Source organism: Pseudophryne corroboree, chromosome 4 (genome assembly GCF_028390025.1).
Source record: "Pseudophryne corroboree isolate aPseCor3 chromosome 4, aPseCor3.hap2, whole genome shotgun sequence".
Classification (NCBI taxonomy): domain Eukaryota; kingdom Metazoa; phylum Chordata; class Amphibia; order Anura; family Myobatrachidae; genus Pseudophryne; species Pseudophryne corroboree.
The window spans coordinates 322422928-322449923 of record NC_086447.1 but is presented as its reverse complement, the minus strand read 5'-3'; the positions used below and the strand labels follow the sequence as shown (position 1 = coordinate 322449923).

The 26996-nt window shown below is 44.4% G+C and overlaps 1 protein-coding gene across 5 annotated transcripts in view; it reads right to left on the bottom strand.

Annotated features, from left to right (window-relative positions):
* Positions 1-26996, bottom strand: part of MCF2L2 (MCF.2 cell line derived transforming sequence-like 2) — a 1017734-nt gene that overhangs the window by 841842 nt on the left and 148896 nt on the right. The window lies entirely within an intron of this gene.

The following is a 26996-nucleotide window of genomic DNA, read 5'->3' as shown; positions in this document are numbered from 1 at the left end:
AAACAAAATAAAAATGACTGTACAAGAATGCTGCCTTAGACCATGACTGCAGTGTAGAGGGAAAAGCCGCATCAGCGGAACAAGACAAATATGAGCTGGAGTTTTCCGTACACAAGTAACTGCTTCTCTTTTTCATTTTCCTTCAATACACTGAGGGTTTTAAAGCATAAAAAATAACATACATGACATAACATGGTATGGGGTATAAATAGGTGGGTTTACCAGATAGAAGGCAATAATGGGGATAACTGATTTGTTTTTGGGTATGTTTTGCTGTTTTTAATTCTACCACTTGGCAAAACAGTTACATAACATTGTAAACAGGACTGGGCTGAATAATAATGAAAACACAGACAGATGTTATAAAATGCAAGAGCAGTTGGCAGTCACTGCTATAAGTGTAAAAGAAATAATGATCACAAATCATGCGCCAATCGAGCAGCCTGAATAAAAAGCAGTGTGTCAAGTGTCACCAACACTTAAAATACAAGACAGAATAATAGTTACCACACAAAATCACAGGCGCTTCTCAATGAATTTTCAAGGGCTGTCCAATACCATTGATATTATGGAAAACAAAACCTTAAAAAATAACATAAAACACAGGCATAGTGTAACACTGTTAAATAGATAAATAGTCAGAAAGAATGAGTTTGAATTTGGACTCGTACCCAGATTAGTGGTCTACTCAAGGTAGACAAATTTCGCCTTATAGGGAACGAGCCACCGACATGATTTATATCCCAATCCTCCTCTGTTCCTTATAGATATAGACCCTTCTCCAGATAATCCATACACAGTGAATATGCGGATGAAGAAAAGCTCAATAGTATAATACCATATGGTTTTAATTTTACAAACAACATGTACAATAAAATTCTTTTGACAAGTTGACTCTCACCTAGCTTAGTGGTCTACAGATGGAAGTAGACAAAAGCATGTTAATAGATTACAACTAGGTGTCCCCAGGAGTGGTCATCAACAGCCAGGCGAATCCTCCACGTGTCACAAACTACCATTCACCAACGCGTTTCAATAACAGGTTGTTATCTTTTTCAAGGAAAAGAAAAAGAAAACCTGTTATCGAAACGTGCTGGTGAATGTAGACCACTAAGCACGGTGAGAGTCCACTTGTCAAAAGAATTTTATTGTACATGTTGTTTGTAAAATTAAAACTATATGGTATTATACTATTGAGCTTTTCTTCATCTGCATATTCACGGTGTATGGATTATCTGGAGAAGGGTCTATATCTATAAGGAACAGAGGAGGATTGGGATATAAATCATGTCGGTGGCCCTCTCCCTATAAGGCGATATATGTCTACCTAGGGTAGACCACTAACCTGGGTACGAGTCCGAATTCAAAATCATTCTATCTGACTATTTATCTATTTAACAGTGTTACACTATGCCTGTGTTTTATGTTTTTTTTTTAAGGTTTTGTTTTTCATCATATCAATGGTGTGGGACAGCCCTTGAAAATTCACTGCTATAAGTATGTCTGATTTTAGACCTGACTTGGCAATATGTGATTCACAGCTGAAGGGTCACACATTTCCCCAAGACTTTCCTCAAGCTTTCCAACCTTCAAGCGTTGCCCGAAAACTTACATTTTCAAGACAGCTTATCAAAATCCACAACCACCCACATAGCCTTCATAAGATGTTCTACTAATTATATCCCCTCTATAGAATCCGCACATAACTTTACATAAGTTCTCTTTCTACACTCACATAACCCACCTACACAAGGCCAACTGTATGACCGGATCATACAGCCCATCTAAAACCTCTGCAATCTGGCTGACACAATATGCAATGGGAAATACTTATACCCCTTTCACACCGCAAATATAACCCGGGATATTGCGTCGGGTCGAGGTGCAGTCTAAAAGCACCACTTTTAAATATCCCGGGTTGAGCAGACCTGCATTTTCAACGCGGTATAAAAGCAGCGTTAAACACGTTTTGGATCCGGATCAATGTGCACTCTAATACCCCTTTCACACCGCAAACCCGGGTCCAACCCGGTATTTTATTTCCTTACAGATTGTAAGCTGGCGAGCAGGCAACACATACCTCTTTGTCTGTCTCTTTGTACCCGGTCTTGTTTCATTACTGATTATAAAATGCAACAGTATTTGCTAGCACTATGTAGGTGTAAATAAATGTACTTGTACTCTTTTTCGATACTTAACCCCGTGATTCCAGTCCAACATTGCTATATGACTGGATCACATAGCCCACTAAGTACTTTTTACCATTGCAAATTGAGAGGATCCATATGCAATATATAGCACTTATCGTGCGTATCAAATTCCTATTTCTCTAACGTCCTAGTGGATGCCTGGGACTCCGTAAGGACCATGGGGAATAGACGGGCTCCGCAGGAGACATGGGCACTTTAAGAAAGAATTTGGATTCTGGTGTGCTCTGGCTCCTCCCTCTATGTCCCTCCTCCAGACCTCAGTTTGAATCTGTGCCCGGACGAGCTGGGTGCTGTTTAGTGAGCTCTCCTGAGCTTGCTATAAGAAAGTATTTTGTTAGGTTTTTTTATTTTCAGGGAGATCTGCTGGCAACAGGCTCCCTGCATCGTGGGACTGAGGGGAGAGAAGCAGCCCTACTCTCTGAAGCTAGGTCCTGCTTCTTAGGCTACTGGACACCATTAGCTCCAGAGGGATCGTACACAGGATCTCAACCTTTGTCGTCCGATCCCGGAGCCGCGCCGCCGTCCCCTTCGCAGAGCCGGAAGACAGAAGCCGGGAAGAAGCAAGAAGACTTCGAAATCGGCGGCAGAAGACACCAGTCTTCACTGAGGTAGCGCACAGCACCGCAGCTGTGCGCCATTGCTCCCACACTACACCCACATACTCCGGTCACTGTAGGGTGCAGGGCGCAGGGGGGGGGGGGGGGGCGCCCTGGGCAGCAATTAGGACCTCTTGGCAAAAGTTAGACATATATACAGTTGGGCACTGTATATATGTATGAGCCCCCGCCATAATTTTGTACAGAAACGCGGGACAGAAGCCCGCCGCTGAGGGGGCGGGGCTTCTTCCTCAGCACTCACCAGCGCCATTTTCTCTCCACAGCTCCGCTGAGAGGAAGCTCCCCAGGCTCTCCCCTGCAGATTCACGGTAGAAGAGGGTAAAAAGAGAGGGGGGGCACATAAATTTGGCGCAAAAACATAATATACAGCAGCTACTGGGTTAACACTAAATTACTGTGTGATTCCTGGGACATATAGCGCTGGGGTGTGTGCTGGCATACTCTCTCTCTGTCTCTCCAAAGGGCCTTGTGGGGGAACTGTCTTCAAAAAAAAAAAGAGCATCCCCTGTGTGTGTGGTGTGTCGGTACGATTGTGTCGACATGTTTGACGAGGAAGGCTATATGGAAGCAGAGCGGGAGCAAATGAATGTGGTGTCTCCGCCGACGGCGCCGACACCTGATTGGATGGATATGTGGAAGGTTTTAAATGATAATGTTAATTCCTTGCATAAAAGGTTGGATAAAACTGAAACCTTAGGACAGTCAGGGTCTCAGCCCATGTCTGATCCGATGTCGCAGAGGCCGTCAGGGTCTCAGAAGCGCCCACTATCCCAAATTGTTGACACAGATACCGACATGGATTCTGACTCCAGTGTCGATTACGATGATGCAAAGTTACAGCCTAAATTGGCTAAAGCCATCCGTTATATGATTATAGCAATGAAGGATGTGTTGCACATCACAGAGGAAACCCCAGTCCCTGACAAGAGGGTTCATATGTATGGGGAAAAAAGGCAGGAGGTGACCTTTTCCCCTTCACATGAGCTAAATGAGTTATGTGAAAAGGCTTGGGAATCTACAGATAAAAAACTGCAGATTTCCAAGAGGATGCTTATGGCGTATCCCTTCCCGCCAACGGACAGGTTACGCTGCGAATCCTCCCCTAGGGTGGATAAAGCTCTAACACGCTTATCCAAGAGGGTAGCCCTGCCGTCACAGGATACGGCCACCCTAAAAGATGCTGCGGATAGAAAGCAAGAGGGTACCCTGAAGTCCATTTATACACATTCAGGTACCTTACTAAGGCCGGCAATTGCGTCAGCCTGGGTGTGTAGTGCTGTAGCAGCATGGACGGATACCTTATCTGAGGAACTGGATACCTTAGACAAGGATACTATATTAATTACCCTGGGGCATATAAAAGACGCTGTCCTATATATGAGAGATGCTCAAAGAGACATTAGCCTACTGGGCTCAAGAATAAATGCAATGTCTATTTCTGCCAGAAGGGTCCTGTGGACTCGGCAATGGACAGGCGATGCCGACTCAAAAAGGCACATGGAGGTTTTACCTTACAAGGGTGAGGAATTGTTTGGGGAGGGTCTCTCGGACCTGGTCTCCACAGCTACTGCTGGAAAGTCAATTTTTTTGCCATATGTTCCCTCACAACCTAAGAAAGCACCGTATTACCAAATGCAGTCCTTTCGATCACAAAAAGGCAAGAAAGTCCGAGATGCGTCCATTCTTGCCAGAGGCAGGGGCAGAGGAAGGAAGCTGCACAACACAGCTAGTTCCCAGGAACAGAAGTCCTCCCCGGCTTCCACTAAATCCACCGCATGACGCTGGGGCTCCACAGGCGGAGCTAGGCCCGGTGGGGGCGCGTCTCTGAAATTTCAGCCACAAGTGGGTTCACTCCCAGGTGGATCCCTGGGCAATAGAAATTGTGTCTCAGGGATACAAGCTGGAATTCGAAGAGATGCCCCCTCACCGATACCTCAAATCGGCCCTGCCAGCTTCCCCATTAGAGAGGAAAATAGTGTTAGCTGCAATTCACAAATTGTATCTTCAGCAGGTGGTGGTCAAGGTTCCCCTCCTTCAGCAAGGGAAGGGTTATTATTCGACCATGTTTGTGTTACCGAAACCGGACGGTTCGGTCAGACCCATATTGAATTTAAAATCTCTGAACATATACCTGAAAATGTTAAAGTTCAAGATGGAATCGCTCAGAGCGGTCATTGCAAGTCTGGAAGAGGGGGATTTTATGGTGTCTCTGGACATAAAGGATGCATACCTTCATGTCCCTATTTATCCACCTCATCAGGCGTACCTCAGATTTGTGGTACAGGATTGTCATTACCAATTTCAGACCAAGGTGACGGCAGAAATGATGGTACTCCTGCGGAAGCAAGGGGTCACAATTATCCCATACTTGGACGATCTCCTCATAAAAGCGAGTTCAAGAGAGCAGTTGCTGATCAGCGTAGCACGCTCTCTGGAAGTATTAGGACAGCACGGCTGGATTCTGAATATTCCAAAGTCGCAGTTGATTCCTACGACTCGTCTGCCCTTCCTGGGCATGATTCTGGACACAGACCAGAAGAGGGTTTATCTCCCGATGGTGAAGGCTCAGAAACTCATGACACTGGCCAGAGACCTATTAAAACCAAAAAAGGTGTCGGTGCATCACTGCACACGAGTCCTGGGAAAGATGGTGGCATCATACGAGGCCATTCCTTTCGGCAGGTTCCATACGAGGACTTTTCAATGGGATCTCCTGGACAAATGGTCCGGATCACATCTTCAGATGCATCGGTTAATCACCCTATCCCCCAGGGCCAGGGTGTCTTCTCCTGTGGTGGCTGCAGAGTGCTCACCTTCTGGAGGGCCGAAGATTCGGCATTCAGGACTGGGTCCTGGTGACCACGGATGCAAGCCTACGGGGGTGGGGGGCAGTCACACAGGGAAGAAATTTCCAAGGCCTGTGGTCAAGTCAGGAGACTTGCCTTCACATCAACATCCTGGAACTAAGGGCCACATACAACGCCCTACGTCAAGCGGAGTCCCTACTTCGCGACCAACCGGTTCTGATTCAGTCAGACAACATAACCGCAGTGGCTCATGTAAACCGTCAAGGCGGCACAAGGAGCAGAGTGGAGATGGCGGAAGCCACCAGGATTCTTTGCTGGGCGGAGAATCACGTAAGTGCACTGTCAGCAGTGTTCATCCCGGGAGTGGACAACTGGGAAGCAGACTTCCTCAGCAGGCACGACATACACCCGGGAGAGTGGGGACTTCATCAAGAAGTCTTCACACAGATTACAAGTCGGTGGGAACTACCACAGATAGACATGATGGCGTCACGCCTCAACAAGAAGCTACAGAGCTGTTGCGCCAGGTCAAGGGACCCTCAGGCGGTAGCTGTAGATGCCCTGGTGACACCGTGGGTGTTCCAGTCGGTCTATGTATTTCCTCCTCTTCCTCTCATACCCAAGGTACTGAGGATAATAAGAAAAAGAGTAAGAACAATTCTCATTGTTCCAGATTGGCCACGAAGGACTTGGTATCCAGATCTGCAAGAATTGCTCACAGAGGATCCGTGGCCTCTTCCTCTAAGACAGGACCTGTTGCAACAGGGACCCTGTCTCTTCCAAGACTTACCGCGGCTGCGTTTGACGGCATGGCGGTTGAACGCCAGATCCTAGCAGAAAAGGGTATTCCGGAGGAGGTCATTCCTACGTTGATAAAGGCTAGGAAGGACGTAACAGCAAAACATTATCACCGGATATGGCGAAAATATGTTTCTTGGTGTGAGGCCAGCAATGCTCCTACAGAGGAGTTTCAACTGGGCCGTTTCCTTCACTTCCTTCAGTCCGGAGTGGATTTGGGCCTGAAGTTAGGCTCAATTAAGGTCCAGATTTCGGCCCTTTCCATTTTCTTTCAAAAGGAGTTGGCTTCTCTGCCAGAAGTTCAGACGTTTGTGAAAGGAGTGCTGCATATTCAGCCTCCTTTTGTGCCTCCAGTGGCACCTTGGGATCTTAACGTGGTGTTGAGTTTCCTGAAATCACACTGGTTTGAACCACTTAAAACAGTGGAGTTGAAATATCTCACGTGGAAGGTGGTCATGCTATTAGCCTTGGCTTCGGCTAAGCGTGTGTCAGAATTAGCGGCTTTGTCTCATAAAAGCCCATATCTGGTTTTCCATATGGATAGAGTGAAATTGAGGACACGTCCACAATTTCTGCCAAAAGTGGTCTCATCCTTTCATATGAACCAACCTATTGTGGTGCCTGTGGCTTCTCGTGACTTGGAGGATTCCGAGTTACTAGATGTAGTCAGGGCTTTAAAAGTTTATGTAGCCGGAACGGCTAGAGTCAGGAAAACTGAGTCACTGTTTATCCTGTACGCATCCAACAAGCTTGGTGCTCCTGCTTCAAAGCAGACTATTGCTCGCTGGATCTGTAACACAATTCAGCAGGCTCATGCTGTGGCTGGATTGCCGCAGCCAAAATCAGTGAAAGCCCATTCCACTAGGAAGGTGGGCTCTTCTTGGGCGGCTGCCCGAGGGGTCTCGGCATTACAGCTATGCCGAGCTGCTACTTGGTCAGGTTCAAATACGTTTGCAAAGTTCTACAAGTTTGATACCCTGGCTGAGGAGGACCTATCGTTTGCTCAATCGGTGCTGCAGAGTCATCCGCACTCTCCCGCCCGTTTGGGAGCTTTGGTATAATCCCCATGGTCCTTACGGAGTCCCCAGCATCCACTAGGACGTTAGAGAAAATAAGAATTTACTTACCGGTAAATCTATTTCTCGTAGTCCGTAGTGGATGCTGGGCGCCCGTCCCAAGTGCGGACTTCTTCTGCAATACTTGTCTATAGTTATTGCTTAAATAAGGGTTATGTTATAGTTGCATCAGGGTTTATCTGATGCTCTGTTATTGTTCATACTGTTAACTGGGTAAAGTTATCACAAGTTATACGGTGTGATTGGTGTGGCTGGTATGAGTCTTACCCTGGATTCCCAAAATCCTTTCCTTGTACTGTCAGCTCTTCCGGGCACAGTTTCTTTAACTGAGGTCTGGAGGAGGGACATAGAGGGAGGAGCCAGAGCACACCAGTATCCTAATTCTTTCTTAAAGTGCCCATGTCTCCTGCGGAGCCCGTCTATCCCCATGGTCCTTACGGAGTCCCCAGCATCCACTACGGACTACGAGAAATAGATTTACCGGTAAGTAAAATCTTATTTTCCCTTTAGATTGTAATGAGCAGAGCCCTCTGGCTGTTATTACCCAGTCTTATTCCATTACTGTGTTCCCAACTGTAAAGTGCAATGGAATGCTGGTGCGATATCAAATAAATGTTATTAAATACAAAATTCTGATATGGTGGCCGTAAAATCTATTCAGCACTTTGCCATTTTATGTTTTCATTTATCTTATATCAGTAGTCCCCAAACTCAGTCGTCAAGGAGCATCAACGGTTCAGGTTTTAAGTATATTCATGCTTGGCTACAGGTGACTTAATTAGTACCTCAGTCAATATGATTTAACTATCTGTAGATATACTTAAAACCTGGACCATTAGTGCTCCTTTAGCACCAAGTTGGGAAACCACTTTCTTATATCATAGAATAATCATACACTTAAATAGACATATATGGAAATTATCATGTCTGATCAATTTAAAATAATATAAAATGAAAAAATGATCTCACAACTATACAGCTTTTTCTAAATTAATTACATGGAAAAGGGCAGTTAAATGTAGTAGTCCCCTTTGCTAAACTACAATGTAATACACCACCAAGGAGCAATCAGTTGTCTTAACAGTTAAGTGAACATAAGTTGACTACAATCAAAGCCTTCCAATTGATTTGAAAATAAATACCCCTCTTGGTGGGAGATCTACAGTAGGTTAATGAATTTTCATAAACAATCAGGCATATTCAATTAGTAGCTGGGTTTTCCCAGGCTAAAACCTTGAAGCATGGGGAAGGGTTACTGAATTAAATAGCCTTTTTCCCGAACCTAAAATCAGAGATTACAGCGTGGAAACCTATTGATTCCGGGTAAACTGCGGAATCAATGGTTTACCCAGCGTGTGAACCCCCAGTCCATAAAGCTGCGAGGTTCAGTCCACCGTCGGAGATTCACGCAGTGGGGTAATCCACGCTGACTGAATAGGTCCAGCCGCGGCAATATGACCGAATATCTAAATAATGAATATCAAAAAACATTGAAAACACATCTAAAAGGTCATTGAAAAGCAGCAGTCAATGGAAGATTTCAAAAGATTTTTTAGATCCCTGAGAGAACTGTCAAATCCACTCATAAACAAATGGAGAGGACATAGTAGTGATCTTGACATGTATAGCATACCGTAGGCTATTATCCAAAATTGAGAAAATGTGTGAATAGAGGACAAAGGGCCTAATTCTGAGATGCAGCAAAAATGTTGTTAGCAGTTGGGCAAAACCATGTGCACTGCAGGAGGGGCGGATATAACACGTGCAGAGAGAGTTGGATTTGGGTGGGGTGTGTTCAAACTGAAATCTAAATTGCAGTGTAAAAATAAAGCAGCCAGTATTTACCCTGCACATAAACAAATAACCAACCCAAATCTAACTCTCTCTGCACATGTTATATCTGCCTCCCCTGCAGTGCATATGGTTTTGCCCAACTGCTAACAAACTTGCTGCTGCGATCAACTCAGAATTACCCCCAAAGAGTGAACAATTTGACCTCAACACATGATATTTATTTGTATAATCCAAATTCAGCACTTCATTCCGAGAACACCCAATTGTTTGCATGAAACATGGTGGTGGAAGTATACTGTCATGGTGGTGGTCCCCGTTTCAAGGACTAGTAAACTTGTCAAAATTAAGGTAAAAAACGGATAAAGGAAGATATAGATAAATCGTAGAGGAAAGCCTAAGGTAGTCTTCAGGAGGTCTAAGACTTGGTAGAAGATTTATATCCAGCAGGACAATTACCTAGAGAACACAGTAAAAAACACAAAAAAGGTCAATAAACAAAATAATGGGGCTAATTCAGAGATGGACACATGGCACTGATGCAGCGTCTGTAATGCTGCAGGAAGCGTCTTGAGAAATTAGATGCCCACTTCTGGCATCTCAGATCCGATGCCTATTTATGAAGATATATCATCAGATCATCATTGTGACCATCGGGTCCAGCATCTGCCATCTCAGTAACCTAAGGTTACTCAGAATGGCTGCATATCGCCTCTTCCGAGGCCAGAAACGTTGCATTGGAAGACACAGTCATTGGCCTTGGCAGTCCCAGTCTTCTCCCTGAAATGCCCTTAGCCTGTCAGCCACAACTGCTCCATTTTTATCCTCTGGTGGGTCACAAATAAGCCTACTACCGTGCTGCCTGATAAAGTATGTTTAACAGGTATATCTGCCCCTTTACCCCTAAATTACTGTAGGAGCTGTCACATTATTCAGTGCACTGCAGTAAAACCTATATGGATTTTATTTATGGGCAGCTAAATATTAACAATCATTGTTGCTATATAACTGCACTTGCATGATTGAAGTGATATAAATGTTTCTATGCTCATTAATATTCAATATTTAATACATGTTTATATATTTTAATAAAAAAGACTTGTTGACTCTTCAGTAGAGAGCTGCAGGGAGGATCTGCCCTCTCCCCTCACAGCTCTCACTGGGTTTCTGACTACTACACTGTCTCTTTTTCAAGCTGTTCCCTAGGAAGAGCTATAACTCCATATCGCCAAACTGTCCCGATTATCGCTGGACAGTCACGTTTTTTGGGACTGTCCCGCTGCTGTCCCACCCGCGGGTAGCAGTGTCCCGCAGTGGGGGGCAGTGGGGAGGCTCTTGCACTGCGGTGAATAGATGCTGTGCACATACGCACACAGCATCTATTCACGGAGGCAGAGGTACTGGGGGCATGCCAGCAGCTCACTGAGCACTTGCCATGCCCCCATAGTGACGAGAAACGGGGTCCGTGGCTCGCGATCGCGGCACTGCCATGAGGCCACACCCCTTTCTCTGACACCATGCCCCTTTCCCTTTAGCCACGCCCCTTTCCCTGGCGGAAGCGGCTTCGCCGCGCAGGAGTCCAACTTGCTACTACTGTAGAGTTGGGAGGTATGAAAACTCTCTTACAGCTGAGAACATACAGAAATTAAGGCTGCATGCTCATGTAATGCTCTCGGAGCCCTGAAACGTACATAAAATGCTGCATGAACTGCATCATTAACCTAATTCCTGCTACCCACTACAGATGTATCCATTCTTACTGTAGCACCAAATAGCCCTGCTCAAAGTGTGCGTCTTATTTGCAAAATAGAACTGGGAGCAGCAACACTACATTGCTAGCTTACTCAGTCTGATCAAATTGATGTGCAACATTTGTATAGCTATGTGCGACTGAGTCGGAATCTGTGTAAAAAGGGCTCCGATTCGAGTGGCTGCTGCCTATTTGTTGTGCTTCATCTGCAACTTTGTACGTCTGTTAAACCAATTACTTTGGCATTAAAGTAACAGCTTAGCGCCTATATTAGTACACTGAGACTAATACAGATGTGGTTGTTCTTAATGTTGCTATATTTTGCCGTACGCAATTGCGATTACATGCTAATATAGGCAGAAGCTAACCTGAGCATAGGGACGCCCACTGCTGTTGCATTAGGCTAATCTTCCTCGCCAGACGTTCTTCATCTGCTGATCCGCTCTGTCAGTCCCTCCATTGGTTACCGGTATTCTACCATGTCAAATATAAAATACTTTTACTTACATACAAGGCTATTAACCAAACTGCACCATCATACATCTCCTCACTCATCTCAAAATATCTCCCTACCAGACCCCTCCGCTCTGCACAAGATCTGCGTCTCTCATCCAGATGTATTACCTGTTCCCACTCAAAATTACAGGACTTTACCCGGGCTTCACCCACTCTGTGGAATGCCCTCCCACGCACAATAAGACTCTCCTCTAGTCTCCAAACCTTTAAACGTTCCCTGAAAACTCATCTCTTCAGACAAGCCTACCAAATTCCTGACCCACACACATAACCTTCAATGCTTCCCTATCCAGTTACATCCCCTCTGTACAGTCCCCATAACCTCACATTTTGTCTTCCAACATTGCTGGGTGATCATATCATACAACCCACTAAGAAGCTAGCAATCTGGGGAACCATTATGTACCAGGTAGCATCTATCCTTGTGTATCAATGCCTATTTCCCTATAGATTGTAAGCTTGCAAGCAGGGCCTTCCTACCTCTGTCTTTGCCCAGTTTTGTTCTATAACTGTTGTTCTAATTGTAAAGCGCAACGGAATATGCTACGCTATATAAGAAACTGCTAATAATAAATAAATAATTATTTCAGCCGGACAGCTTATAATTGCTGATACGTCGGTACCTCTGAAGACACACAGGCTGAGCTGCTCTTGTGGAACACAGAGGGTTCTCCAGTAACAAGTCATATCGCAACTGCTACTTTATGCATGCCCAGAAAATGCCGCCTGAGCGGACATGACATGCCTGCGTTTATCCAACTAATCCTCGTGACCACCCCTGTCACTTTGCAAATAATTCCTCGATGCGACCGCCATCATAAATCACTCATGGTGTGTGAACACTGCGGCTCAGACACATGCGCAGTAAGAAAATGTCACCCGATTTGTATACAATAGCCACTTTGCAACCGCATCTCAATTAGGCCCATTGAACGGCTTTTTGATGCATCTAAATGTGACTGAGATGCAAAACTTAAAGAAAAATACAATGTGCTACTCCTCTCTCAGCATCTCATTCGTGCCGGGCATCTCATGCCATATGGCATACGGACAGCCAGTGAGTACATATCTGTATAACAGCCAACGTGCTCCTACCCATGCTGGACAGATCATTTAGACTATAGACATCCTTAAATCCTGAACTGTAATGGCGGAGTTTGGGAAACTCTGATCTAAATCAAATGGCAAGAGTACAAAGTCATTGTACATATTTTAATCTGATTTAAAATCAATATGAGTTTTGGAGCTGTTACAATGTGGAGCTGGGAAAAGAGGTGAAGGGGACACACACAAGGAAAGACAGACGGGAAAAAGACAGAGGCCCTGATTCACCCTCGTACACTGGACTGATTTGATTGCAGCTGTTTGGTGGTTTCCTTACTGGGCCGGAGCTGCAGTGTACACCTGTCGCAATGCTGCTGTGGCTCTGGATGGAGTGTGGGGGAAGCCGCAGCCTGAGTGACAGGCTACTTGTGTTTGGGGGCAAGAAGGGAATGTGTTTCAGAATACAGAGGCTTGTCACCTCCATTTTGGGGACGTGCCAAAGCCAGCAGCTGCTGCATTAACATGACTTCTCATATCCAGGACCAATCATTGCTATATAAACTTCGGAATCAGGCCCAGAGAGCTGGAGGGTGGGGAGAGAGGGAATTGGAATAAGAGAGGGGGACAGAGAGCGCAAAACCTGGGGAGAGTTATAGGAAAGGCCATCGACCATCGATGATTTGAAATCATCAGGGGGGGTGCACGCTCGTCCCAGGAGCGCGCAGACACGATGCACAGGGAGTGCCGCGAGTCAGGGAGCATGGACTCGCGGTACCCCCCCATTGCACGGATCAGGGAGCCGGAGGCTGCGTTCCCGGCTCTCTGTGGGACCGGCCCACCTGCCCATCGGCACTTCTGGCATATTCCAGAATTGCCAGATGGGCAGTCCGTCCCAGCTAGCAAGGGAGTGCCAGCAACTTAAAGATGAAAAGACAATATACAGAGAGAGAGAGAGAGAGAGAGAGAGAGAGAGAGAGAGAGAGAGAGAGAGAGAGAGACCTGGCACAGGCCTCCTCACATGTTGCACTATTGGAAATGCACTTCTCTGCACTTTTCTTCTTGATATGCTTAACTGTTATCATGTGAATAATTTCTCTCTCTCTCTCTCTCTCTCTATATATATATATATATATATATAGATTAGTAGAAAGAAGGCGGCACTCAGTCAGACTCTTAATGAAGACTTTGGGTCATTTATTTAGACCATGCTGGCCGACATGTTTCGGGGTGAACCCCCGTCCTCAGGGCCAAATACAGCAAGTGAACAGAACATGTGCATAGACATACATAAATACTAACACCCATTAAACATTAACATACTCACCTGTTCGTCGGCGCCACCGCCAGCCGCACCGCTCCGTTCGCTTCCGCATCATGGGGTGATGACGCGTGGCGTCGCTAAGCGATGACGTGCCGGAGGCCCCAGGCGAACAGGGGAGTAACCATAGCAACCGCCAAGGGCGTCCCAAAGGCGCCGCTGCAGCAATCATCCTATGGGCAAAAAACAAAACCACAGTGAAACATTAAAACGTTAAAAGATGCATTGAAAGTGGAAGCAGAAATAATGTAACACTTCTGATTAAGGTATAACAAAATGAGAAATAAAGTACACGAAGTGCAAAAACAGTAGCCTAGTATAGATACCTCATTATAAATAATACATTTAAAGAAAACATTGGAGACTCATGTTTTCATTTAACCCCCTGGGCGCTAACGTACCCAGAGAGAAAATCCAACGCGTCTCCTTCTGCAATAAACGTCTGCCCCTATCGCCACCTCTAAGGGTAGTGGGGACATGATCGATGAGGATGGCACGTATACTGGCTACCCCATGTTTGGCCTGCAAACAGTGCCGAGCAAAAGGCTGATCACTACAGCCTTTTTCAAATGCCTTTTTGATGGCACTGCGATGCAGTGCCATCCTCTCTCTAAATTGCCGTATGGTCTTGCCCACATAGGCAAGACCACACGGACAAGTCAAAACATAGACAACATGTGTGGAGGTACATGTAAGTCTGTGTCGTATCTTCAACTTTTTACCTGAATGCGGATGGTTAAAGGTCATGCCTGAAACTAAGGTATTGCATGTTGCACAACCCAGACACCTGTAACAGCCATCTTTGGCTCTCAAAAAATGCTTGGATTGTTTCTTCGTGTTATACGAAATGTCTAACTTCATAATTTTGTCACCAATATTGCTGCTACGAGTGAAGCTCGGCAAGAGCCTTGTGCCTGCTAGATCCGATAAAGCCTTATCAGTTTGGATAATCGGCCAAAGTTGTTTGGCCTTTTTGATGACCCTGGCTGAGGCTGTGGTATATTTACTTACCCGGTGGCCCCATCGTACGCCAACGCATTTATGTATGTAGTAGAAAAGCAAATGTTCTACATGGACCCAGCAGTGACCACTAACATGTGGTACTACAGGCGCTATATTGATGACCTCTTGATTCTTTGGCAGGGGCCCCGTGAACTGCTTGAGGTAATTTTAGAGCAGTTCAATGCTAGTGATCATCCAGTTAACTTTACATATGAGATTAATTTAGATCACATTAACTTCCTGGATGTTACTATTAAGTGCATGGAGGGTAAGCTTACCACTTCAATGTATATTAAACCCACTGACAGAAACAGCTTGCTAAATTATCATAGTTTTCATCCCTTATCCCTCCGCAGGGGACTCCCCTACTCACAGTTCCTAAGAGTCAGGCGGATTACCTCTGACCCGGAGGAGACTGAGATTGCACTTAATTGCATGTTGGAAAAGTTCATACAGCGAGGTTACCCTTTGGGCCAATTGGAACTAGCTAAAAGTAAAGTACTCAAATTAACTCGGGCCCAGACATTGATACCTAAAGTTAAGACTAGTGAAGGTGATAGCTTACCTTGGGTAAGTAAATATACCACAGCCTCAGCCAGGGTCATCAAAAAGGCCAAACAACTTTGGCCGATTATCCAAACTGATAAGGCTTTATCGGATCTAGCAGGCACAAGGCTCTTGCCGAGCTTCACTCGTAGCAGCAATATTGGTGACAAAATTATCAAGTTAGACATTTCGTATAACACGAAGAAACAATCCAAGCATTTTTTGAGAGCCAAAGATGGCTGTTACAGGTGTCTGGGTTGTGCAACATGCAATACCTTAGTTTCAGGCATGACCTTTAACCATCCGCATTCAGGTAAAAAGTTGAAGATACGACACAGACTTACATGTACCTCCACACATGTTGTCTATGTTTTGACTTGTCCGTGTGGTCTTGCCTATGTGGGCAAGACCATACGGCAATTTAGAGAGAGGATGGCACTGCATCGCAGTGCCATCAAAAAGGCATTTGAAAAAGGCTGTAGTGATCAGCCTTTTGCTCGACACTGTTTGCAGGCCAAACATGGGGTAGCCAGTATACGTGCCATCCTCATCGATCATGTCCCCACTACCCTTAGAGGTGGCGATAGGGGCAGACGTTTATTGCAGAAGGAGACGCGTTGGATTTTCTCTCTGGGTACGTTAGCGCCCAGGGGGTTAAATGAAAACATGAGTCTCCAATGTTTTCTTTAAATGTATTATTTATAATGAGGTATCTATACTAGGCTACTGTTTTTGCACTTCGTGTACTTTATTTCTCATTTTGTTATACCTTAATCAGAAGTGTTACATTATTTCTGCTTCCACTTTCAATGCATCTTTTAACGTTTTAATGTTTCACTGTGGTTTTGTTTTTTGCCCATAGGATGATTGCTGCAGCGGCGCCTTTGGGACGCCCTTGGCGGTTGCTATGGTTACTCCCCTGTTCGCCTGGGGCCTCCGGCACGTCATCGCTTAGCGACGCCACGCGTCATCACCCCATGATGCGGAAGCGAACGGAGCGGTGCGGCTGGCGGTGGCGCCGACGAACAGGTGAGTATGTTAATGTTTAATGGGTGTTAGTATTTATGTATGTCTATGCACATGTTCTGTTCACTTGCTGTATTTGGCCCTGAGGACGGGGGTTCACCCCGAAACATGTCGGCCAGCATGGTCTAAATAAATGACCCAAAGTCTTAATTAAGAGTCTGACTGAGTGCCGCCTTCTTTCTACTAATCCATATAGTGGTCTTCGCCACCAGGAGGGCACCGCAGCAATTAATATACTGAGGTACACGGGAGTGCCGGGCTATTCTTCTATATATATATATATATATATATATATATATATGCAAACGTTCTCACTCACTCACTGACTCATCATTAATTCTCTTACTCCACGATATGTTAGGAAGCTGAAATTTAACATAGGTATTCTTCACGTAGGAAATAGGAAAACACTACGTAATTAGAATTTTAATAAACCTCTCCTAAGGTGATGATAAGGGGGTTGACATAATGATGTCATTACCGATGCGTGGCTTGGTTCTTGTCCGTAAGAGACAGAGAACATTAAACCTCTGAACTGAGCCAGGGTTACTCTGCAGGAAGCAGAATGTGAGACTTCGAGACCCCATGAGAGAGTCTTTTCATTTGCAGGCTAGCTGCCCTGTCAGATAGGAGCCAAGCAGTTAGGTATTGCCCTACACTGAGGCTAGGATGATTGTTAGTTTATGTTCATTTATGTGTGTGGACTGCTTACAGACCTAGACACCCTGAGTCATCACACTATATAGAGATCAATTGCAAGAGGCATAGCTTGGTTACATATATTAATAAAAAAAAATGCACTCATTAAAAACACATATATAAAAACACTGAAATCAAATATATTGAACAGCCAAAACATCCTGGTAAGACTGACAGTGTCAGGCAATACAGACAGGGAGATTGTATAAGTAGATTTCAGTATGAAACAGTGCAAGTATAATTCTTAGAAGAGGGAAATCACCCAGCTCACCTCCTTTGTTAGGAACAGTCAGTTCCATGCAGGAAATAGGTTTCTTTGACAGCAAATTCTATTCCTGTCTGTAAAAGCAATGAAGTACTATAGCAGTATAGGATCAGCACTGGTAGTTCTCCTTATGATCACTCACTGACGTCCTTCGACATTGAATATAAATACATTAAAGATATCATTCACTGAAGTGTTTGTCATTGAATATGACCTTACCATAATGTCACTCATTCAGAGACTTTGAGGGAGAGTTAAATCTTGGAGAGAGATAAAGTGGAGAGAGATAAAGTATTAACCAACCAGCTTCTGTCAGTTTAAAGGCTGTGCTAGAAAAATTATAATTAGAAGCTGATTGGTTGGCATGCCAAGATTTTTGCCTGGTTTCTCACCCACTCATATGCTTACACAATATTTGACTTATTGTGTTGTTTTTTTTTTTTTTTTTTGCAAGATATCTATATATTTAATCGGCTAAGTCATTTTTTTCTGAGAGCAACTACTCCACAATGACAAAAAACATTTTTGATGGTTCAGGTGTTATTTGATAGAGTGTGTGGTGTAGGTGTGCAATGAGGTTGCAGAATTTTGATATGTGGTCAGGCTATTGAGGAATAATGCGTCAAACTAATAAATTTTCCCACAGAAAAAGCACTGAAGGGGGCACTTTGTCCCTTTGGGTTGTAAACTGCAGCAAAGCCCTTGCCAATATTTTTATGCCCTAAATTTTTATGCCCTAAATTCAATTGATATAATGACTTCTTTCTTATACTGTTGATATCAGAAAACTTTCGGGATACACTAGAACACAGGTTCTCAAACTCGGTCCTCAGGACCCCACACGGTTCATGATTTGCAGGTCACCTGTAGATTTTTAAAATATGACAGCTGATGATAAACAGTGCACCTGCTGGGTGACATGGAAAACGTGAACCGTGTGGGGTTCTGAGGACCGAGTTTGTGAACCACTGCACTAGAATTACTTGATACATTTAAATTTCGGGTAATACTGTAGTTAACTTTAGGGATACATTAAACTGTCAGGATACAGTAAACTTTAGATGAACGCATTGTAGAACACACAATAATTGGAGGGGGTTTCTAAATTTCGAGCAATGTGGTTGACTAGTGGCTTATTATTTGCTAAAATAAAAGGGGCAAATATTTTTTGATTAAGGTCAATGATGTCCATATTAATCAACAGATTGTTGACCAAGATGTTTTAAATTAGAGCCATGTATACAACATGCAGTTCCCAGCTACTGTGGAACTTAACATTCCAGCATGCCCTGACAGTTTTGCTAATAGGGCATGCTAAAACTGTGGCAGGGATGCTTGTATGTGTAGTTCCATAGCAGCTGTAGGGCCTCATGTTGAATACCCTGGACCTATACTGTAGTATGTGATTTTTTTTTTGATTTTTTTTTTAGCATACCTCATGTACGTTTTCAACATAAATACATTACAGTACAGCATGTGTTTGCGGAGGTCGCCATCTGCTGGTGAAGTTTAATAAATGTTTAGGATTTGAACAGGGGACACTTTTCTCTGATGACATTAATTAGTTTGATTAACAGATTATTTTTAATCTTGCATGGAACTCAAAGGATAACACATTTCTGAATGTCCATTGTGTTATTTTTCAGCTTTATGTTTTAACTATATTCTTCAGGGGAAAAACACAGGTTATAATACATTACTTAGAGACCTAAAAAACCATTAATTGTTTTTATATTGGGGTTTCCATTTTTACAGCTAGGTATACCCGACAGATGAAAGGAACAATACAGCAATATATCATATGTATCTAGTTAATTTAGCAGAGCAACATATTGCGTCCCAATTAGGGACCAATAAGAAACTGAGAGGAAGTCTGCAGCAATCATAACTCATATATATACTAGTGATGAGCGGGTTCGGTTTCTCGGAATCCGAACCCCCCCGAACTTCATCCATTTTACACGGTTCCGAGGCAGACTCGGATCCTCCCGCCTTGCTCGGTTAACCCGAGCGCGCCCGAACGTCATCATCCCGCTGTCGGATTCTCGCGAGATTCGTATTCTATATAAGGAGCCGCGCGTCGCCACCATTTTCACTCGTGCATTGGAGATGATAGGGAGAGGACGTGCAGCGTTCTCTAAGTTTCTGTGTTCAGTGTGCTGCAAATATCTGTGCTCAGTGTGCTGCAAATATCTGTGCTCAGTGTGCTTGCAAATATCTGTGCTCAGTGTGCTGAAAATATCTACGTTCTCTGCCTGAAAAACGCTCCATATCTGTGCTCCATTGTAGTATAGGAGGACAGTGGAGAATTTTGCTGACCAGTGACCACCAGTATTATATAGCAGTATGGTACAGTAGTCCACTGCTCTACCTACCTCTGTGTCGTCAAGTATACTATCCATCCATACCTGTGGTGCATTTTAGTTGTGCGCAGTATTATATAGTAGGAGGACAGTGCAGAATTTTGCTGACCACCAGTATATAATTAATATATAGCAGTACGGTACAGTAGGCCACTGCTCTACCTACCTCTGTGTCGTCAAGTATACTATCCATCCATATCTGTGGTGCATTTTAGTTGTGCGCAGTATTATATAGTAGGAGGACAGTGCAGAATTTTGCTGACCACCAGTATATAATATATAGCAGTACGGTACAGTAGGCCACTGCTCTACCTACCTCTGTATCGTCAAGTATACTATCCATCCATACCTGTGGTGCATTTTAGTTGTGCGCAGTATTATATAGTAGGAGGACAGTCCAGAATTTTGCTGACCACCAGTATATAATATATAGCAGTACGGTACAGTAGGCCACTGCTCTACCTACCTCTGTGTCGTCAAGTATACTATCCATCCATATCTGTGGTGCATTTTAGTTGTGCGCAGTATTATACAGTAGGAGGACAGTGCAGAATTTTGCTGACCACCAGTATATAATATATAGCAGTACGGTACAGTAGGCCACTGCTCTACCTACCTCTGTATCGTCAAGTATACTATCCATCCATACCTGTGGTGCATTTTAGTTGTGCGCAGTATTATATAGTAGGAGGACAGTGCAGAATTTTGCTGACCACCAGTATATAATATATAGCAGTACGGTACAGTAGGCCACAGCTCTACCTACCTCTGTGTCATCAAGTATACTATCCATCCATACCTGTGGTGCATTTTAGTTGTGCGCAGTATATATAGTAGGAGGACAGTGCAGAATTTTGCTGACCACCAGTATATAATATATAGCAGTACGGTACAGTAGGCCACTGCTCTACCTACCTCTGTGTCATCAAGTATACTATCCATCCATACCTGTGGTGCATATTAGTTATGCGCAGTATTATATAGTAGGAGGACAGTGCAGAATTTTGCTGACCACCAGTATATAATATATAGCAGTACGGTACAGTGAGCCACTGCTCTACCTACCTCTGTGTCGTCAAGTATACTATCCATCCATACCTGTGGTGCATTTTAGTTGTGCGCAGTATTATATAGTAGTAGGACAGTGCAGAATTTTGCTGACCACCAGTATATAATATATAGCAGTACGGTACAGTAGGCCACTGCTCTACCTACCTCGGTGTCGTCAAGTATACTATCCATCCATACCTGTGGTGCATTTTAGTTGTGCGCAGTATTATATAGTAGGAGGACAGTGCAGAATTTTGCTGACCACCAGTATATAATATATAGCAGTACGGTACAGTAGGCCATTGCTATTGCTATATTACTGGCATATAATTCCACACATTAAAAAATGGAGAACAAAAATGTGGAGGGTAAAATAGGGAAAGATCAAGATCCACTTCCACCTCGTGCTGAAGCTGCTGCCACTAGTCATGGCCGAGACGATGAAATGCCATCAACGTCGTCTGCCAAGGCCGATGCCCAATGTCATAGTAGAGAGCATGTAAAATCCAAAAAACAAAAGTTCAGTAAAATGACCCAAAAATCTAAATTAAAAGCGTCTGATGAGAAGCGTAAACTTGCCAATATGCCATTTACGACACGGAGTGGCAAGAAACGGCTGAGGCCCTGTCCTATGTTCATGGCTAGTGGTTCAGCTTCACATGAGGATGGAAGCACTCATCCTCCCGCTAGAAAAATGAAAAGACTTAAGCTGGCAAAAGCACAGCAAAGAACTGTACGTTCTTCTAAATCCCCAAGGAGAGTCCAATTGTGTCGGTTGCGATGCCTGACCTTCCCAACACTGGACGGGAAGAGGTGGCGCCTTCCACCATTTGCACGCCCCCTGCAAGTGCTGGAAGGAGCACCCGCAGCCCAGTTCCTGATAGTCAAATTGAAGATGTCACTGTTGAAGTACACCAGGATGAGGATATGGGTGTTGCTGGCGCTGAGGAGGAAATTGACAAGGAGGATTCTGATGGTGAGGTGGTTTGTTTAAGTCAGGCACCCGGGGAGACACCTGTTGTCCGTGGGATGAATATGGCCATTGACATGCCTGGTCAAATTACAAAAAAAATCACCTCTTCGGTGTGGAATTATTTTAACAGAAATGCGGACAACAGGTGTCAAGCCGTGTGTTGCCTTTGTCAAGCTGTAATAAGTAGGGGTAAGGACGTTAACCACCTAGGAACATCCTCCCTTATATGTCACCTGGAGCGCATTCATCAGAAGTCATTGACAAGTTCAAAAACTTTGGGTGACAGCGGAAGCAGTCCACTGACAACTAAATCCCTTCCTCTTGTAACCAAGCTCCTGCAAACCACACCACCAACTCCCTCAGTGTCAATTTCCTCCTTAGACAGGAAAGCCAATAGTCCTGCAGGCCATGTCACTGGCAAGTCTGACGAGTACTCTCCTGCCTGGGATTCCTCCGATGCATCCTTGAGTGTAACGCCTACTGCTGCTGGCGCTGCTGTTGTTGCTGCTGGGAGTTGATCGTCATCCCAGAGGGGAAGTCGGAAGACCACTTGTACTACTTCTAGTAAGCAATTGACTGTCCAACAGTCCTTTGCGAGGAAGATGAAATATCACAGCAGTCATCCTGCTGCAAAGCAGATAACTCAGGCCTTGGCAGCCTGGGTGTTGTTAAACATGTGTCCGGTATCCACCGTTAATTCACAGGGAATTAGACAATTTACTGAGTTAGTGTGTCCTCGGTACCAAATACCAATTCCACTTCTCTAGGCAGGCGATACCGAGAATGTACACAGACCTCAGAAAAAGAGTCACCAGTGTCCTAAAAAATGCAGTTGTACCCACTGTCCACTTAACCACGGACATGTGGACAAGTGGAGCAGGGCAGACTCAGGACTATATGACTGTGGAAGCCCACTGGGTAGATGTATTGCCTCCCGCAGCAAGAACAGCAGCGGCGGCACCAGTAGCAGCATCTCGCAAACGCCAACTCGTTCCTAGGCAGGCTACGCTTTGTATCACCGCTTTCCATAAGAGGCACACAGCTGACAACCTCTTACGGAAACTGAAGAACATCATCGCAGAATGGCTTACCCCAATTGGACTCTCCTGGCGATTTGTGACATCGGACAACGCCACCAATATTGTGCGTGCATTACATGTGGGCAAATTCCAGCACGTACCATGTTTTGCACATACATTGAATTTGGTGATGCAGAATTTTTTTTAAAACGACCGGGGGCGTGCAAGAAATGCTGTCGGTGGCCCGAAGATTTGCGGGCCATTTTCGGCATTCAGCCACCGCGTGCCGAAGACTGGAGCACCAGCAAACACTCCTGAACCTGCCCCGCCATCATCTGAAGCAAGAGGTGGTAACAAGGTGGAGTTCAGCCCTCTATATGCTTCAGAGGATGGAGGAGCAGCAAAAGGCCATTCAAGCCTATACATCTGCCTACGATATAGGCAAAGGAGGGGGAATGCACCTGACTCAAGCGCAGTGGAGAATGATTTCAACGTTGTGCAAGGTTCTGCAACCCTTTGAACTTGCCACACGTGAAGTCAGTTCAGATACTGCCAGCCTGAGCCAGGTCATTCCCCTCATCAGGCTTTTGCAAAAGAAGCTGGAGAGATTGAAGGAGGAGCTAAAACAGAGCGATTCCGCTAGGTATGTGGGACTTGTGGATGGAGCCCTTCATTCGCTTAACCAGGATTCACGGGTGGTCAATCTGTTGAAATCAGAGCACTATTTTGGCCACATTTTGGCCACCGTGCTCGATCCTAGGTTTAAAGCCTACGTTGTATCTCTCTTTCCGGCAGACACAAGTCTGCAGAGGTGCAAAGACCTGCTGATGAGACACTTGTCAAGTCAAGCGGAACGTGACCCGTCAACAGCTCCTCCTTCACATTCTCCCGCAACTGGGGCTGCGAGGAAAAGGCTAAGAATTCCAAGCCCACCCACTGGCGGTGATGCAGTGCAGTCTGGAGCGAGTGCTGACATCTGGTCCGGACTGAAAGACCTGCCAACGATTACTGACATGTCGTCTACTGTCACTGCATATGATTCTGTCACCATTGAAAGAATGGTGGAGGATTATATGAGTGACCGCATCCAAGTAGGCACGTCAGACAGTCCGTACGTATACTGGCAGGAAAAAGAGGCAATTTGGAGGCCCTTGCACAAACTGGCTTTATTTTACCTAAGTTGCCCCCCCTCCAGTGTGTACTCCGAAAGAGTGTTTAGTGCAGCCGCTCACCTTGTCAGCAATCGGCGTACGAGGTTACTTCCAGAAAATGTGGAGAAGATGATGTTCATCAAAATTAATTATAATCAATTCATCCGTCGAGACATTCACCAGCAATTGCCTCCAGAAAGTACACAGGGACCTGAGATGGTGGATTCCAGTGGGGACGAATTAATAATCTGTGAGGAGGAGGATGTACACAGTGAAAGGGGTGAGGAATCGGAGGATGAGGAGGAGGTGGACATCTTGCCTCTGTAGAGCCAGTTTGTGCAAGGAGAGATTGATTGCTTCTTTTTTGGTGGGGGCCCAAACCAACCAGTCATATCAGTCACAGTCGTGTGGCAGACCCTGTCGCTGAAATGATGGGTTTGTTAAAGTGTGCATGTCCTGTTTATACAACATAAGGGTGGGTGGGAGAGTCCAAGGACAATTCCATCTTGCACCTCTTTTTTCTTTCATTTATCTTTGCATCATGTGCTGTTTAGCCATCCAGCGACCTTGGTGCACCTCTTTTTTTATTTCCATCATGTGCTGTTTAGGGACTATTTTTTGAAGTGCCATCCAGTCTGACACTGCAGTGCCACTCCTAGATGGGCCAGGTGTTTGTGTCGGCCACTTGGGTCACTTAGCTTAGCCATCCAACGACTTTGGTGCACCTCTTTTTTTCTTTGCATCATGTGTTGTTTGGGGACTATTTTTTAAATCTGCCATCCTGTCTGACACTGCAGTGCCACTCCTAGATGGGCCAGGTGTTTGTGTCGGCCACTTGGGTCGCTTAGCTTAGCCATCCAGCGACCTTGGTGCACCTCTTTTTTTCTTTTCATCATGTGCTGTTTGGGGACTATTTTTTAAATCGGCCATCCTGACACTGCAGTGCCACTCCTAGATGGGCCAGGTGTTTGTTTCGGCCACTTGGGTCGCTTAGCTTAGTCATCCAGCGACCTCGGTGCAAATTTTAGGACTAAAAATAATATTGTGAGGTGTGAGGTGTTCAGAATAGACTGGAAATTAGTGGAAATTATGGTTATTGAGGTTAATAATACTATGGGATCAAAATGACCCCCAAATTCTATGATTTAAGCTGTTTTTGAGGTTTTTTTGTAAAAAAAAAACGAATCCAAAACACACCCGAATCCGACAAAATATTTTCAGGGAGGTTTTGCCAAAACGCGTCCGAATCCAAAACACGGCTGCGGAACCGAATCCAAAACCAAAACACAAAACCCGAAAAATTTCCGGTGCACATCACTATATACTAGTGTGACTGGAGCTACTGTAGGCGCTTATACACCTGCAGTTACAGAGTATAAACACTGCACCGGGTTCTGTGGAGTGACATGTTCTGGTGAAACAGACATTTTTTGTTGGCTAAACGCAGAGCTGTGTACAAATTGTGCATAATTAAGGTAATAAATACAATGTAAACATAAAAATAGTATCTCTCTCTCTCTCTCTATATGTATATATATGCGCACATATGCTGATTAGCAAAAATCTTTATATACATGTGAATCATAATGCATAATACACTAAATACCTGCCGTTTAACCGCTGCTCTGAATAGTGCTTCTCCCAACCCCCTGCCCGCGCATAGACAAACGCGGGGGGAGGGGGGGTTCCGGTTGCCTGGAAACCCCCCTTCTGTTGGCAAGTGGCTCAAATAATGTCAATAGTAGTGAGTTAATATTGATTACTAGAGCTGCTGCCACATCATGCAGTGTAAGGGACAGAGCAGAGCTGCTGCACATGGCCAGTGGTAGCAGCTTATTTTACCATGTTTGCTGTGTGTATGTGGATCTGAGACCTCATACGGTGCACGGGACCAGAGAGTAGCTACTAGGAAGAAAAGACAGGAGCCTTACCATGATGTGGAAGAAGGTGTGCTTGGACAGTGCAATACTGGATCTATTGTGTTTGTGTATTTATTTATTTATTTATTTAGGTATGTTTAACCTTTTCCTGACCACTTATTTATATTATTTAAATGTTTGATAAAGCCTATACTAGAGACCATCTATAGTTAAAGACTATCTACAGTGTTAGATATTAGTACCGTGTTCATACAGTATCCAGTGTATAAAAAGACTGTTTACATAAATTTTCAGGGTCGTTACTAGGTTCTTCTACTGATCCCCCAGACTCCCGCACTTGCTCTAATGTTCTGCAGAGTGTGAGATTGTGGACTTCATTTGGAAACCCCCCTCTAGAAATCCTGCGTTTGCCACTGCTGCCGAGTGCCACAGTGTCCCGCGGGTGGGATGGTTGGGAGATATGCAGGTAGTTGATATCAAAGACAATTTTTCACATCTTCTCAGAAATAGAATCAGAAACATCTGCACAAGATAACTAATTACCGTTCAAAAGCATAGTATATGTATTAGTGTTTGCGGAAGTATAACACATCTCTGCAAATCTACTCAGCTCAAGTTATCCTTAAATTAAATATATACTGAAACCCTTAAAAAACTACACAGCATATTGTTACATTTCTATATAGAAGAGAATACTTGTTTCCATGATAAATATTTCTAAATCATATAAGCTGTAGCTGAGAATATATGAGTACAAGTGGCACATTTCACGAGTGACATGAAAGTATGGAGCAGACACCACAGTAATAAACATGCCTGAATATTAGATATGGCTATAATACAAAAATAGTTCCTTTTATTCAATGTTAACATCTACCGCAAAAAATAAGAACTGATACTGAACATATACACGCATACACATATATAGACATGATAGTAGTTTTGTGTGCATAAGTATATATGTATGATGACTATAACATTTTAAAAATGACCTGAATCATCTAGCACAATCTATACATTAGGAATGTGTACATACATTTCCTTGCTGCGTACTCTAGATTAAGGCACCTGCCAAGGAAATAATGATATGTTGCC